Raw genomic sequence first — 1,340 nt, forward strand, 5'->3', positions numbered from 1 at the left:
CTCTCTCTCTCCTGGCTGTCTCGCCTCGCTCTCTCTCTCCTGGCTGTTTCTCCTCGATCTCTCTCCCCTGGCTGTCTCTCCTCGATCTCTCTCCCCTGGCTGTCTTTCCTCGATCTCTCCCCCGGCTGTCTCTCCTTGTTCTCTCTCTTCTGGCTGTCTCTCCTCGCTCTCTCTCCCCTGGCTTTCTCTCCTCGCTCTCTCTCCCCTGACTTGTCTGTCCTCTCTCTCCTCGCTCTCTCTCCTGGCTGTCTCTCCTCCCCTGGCTGTCTCTGCTCGCTCTCTCTCTCCTGGCTCTCTCCTCGATCTCTCTCCCCTGGCTGTCTTTCCTCTCTTCTGTCTCTCCTCGCTCTCTCTCCTGTCTGTCTCTCCTCGCTGTCTGTCTCTCCTCGCTCTCTCCTGTCTGTCTCTCCTGGCTGTCTCTCCTCGCTCTCTCCCCTGGCTGTCTCTCCTCGCTCTCTCTCCACTCTCTCCTGGCTGTCTCTTCTCACTCCTGGCTGTCTCTCCCGGCTCTCTCCCCTGGCTGTCTCTCCTCTCTCTCTCCTGGCTGTCTCTTCTCTCTCCTGGCTCTCTCTCCTCGCTCTCTCTCCTGGCTGTCTCTTCTCTCTCCTGGTTGTCTCTCCTCACTCTCTCTCTCTCCTGGCTGTCTCTTCTCTCCCCTGGCTGTCTCTCCCCGCTCTCTCTCCTGGCTGTCTCTTCTCTCCCCTGGCTGTCTCTCCCCGCTCTCTCTCCTGGCTGTCTCTTCTCTCCCCTGGCTGTCTCTCCCCGCTCTCTCCCCTGGCTGTCTCTCCCCGCTCTCTCTCCTGGCTGTCTCTCCCCGCTCTCTCTCCTGGCTGTCTCTCCTCTCTCTCTCCTGGCTCACCTTGCTGTATTTTGCTGTGTAATCTAATATTCTTTGATGTAATACATAGCACTACAACCCCCAGTATCCCCCAGAAAGGTGTCGGGGAGCTCGGCTCAGCAGACTCGGGCTGATAGGTAATCATGTGCGCACAGCGAGATCCCCTTCCTGATCTCCCAGCATCAGCTCTGAGAGCTCCTCATGGATCACCATCTACCTAATGGGCCCCCCTGGTCCAATCAGTCTGCTTTCTCCAACTCTGACGATCCCTGACAACTCACCTCTTCCGGGAAGCCTATTCCTCCTCCTCCTCCAATCAGCTCACAGTTCTCACCTTCCGCATCACCTGCCCCCCTCCTTGTAGATTGTAAGCTCTCACGGGGAGGGTCCTTCTAATCCTTTTCTATGGTATTGTACTTGTACTGTCCCCCCATATGCTGTAAAGTGCCGAGCAAACTGTTGGTGCTCCATGAATCCTGTATAATAATGATACCCACAACAC

The 1,340-nt window shown here is 56.7% G+C and overlaps 1 protein-coding gene across 1 annotated transcript in view; it reads right to left on the reverse strand.

Moving 5' to 3' along the window:
• LOC108789037 (oocyte zinc finger protein XlCOF7.1-like) overlaps positions 1-1,340 on the reverse strand; it is a 32,259-nt gene that overhangs the window by 22,969 nt on the left and 7,950 nt on the right. The gene's annotated exons all lie outside the window — the stretch shown is intronic.

This window comes from Nanorana parkeri, unplaced genomic scaffold (assembly GCF_000935625.1).
Source record: "Nanorana parkeri isolate BGI_ZX_2015 unplaced genomic scaffold, ASM93562v1 scaffold371, whole genome shotgun sequence".
Lineage (NCBI taxonomy): Eukaryota > Metazoa > Chordata > Amphibia > Anura > Dicroglossidae > Nanorana > Nanorana parkeri.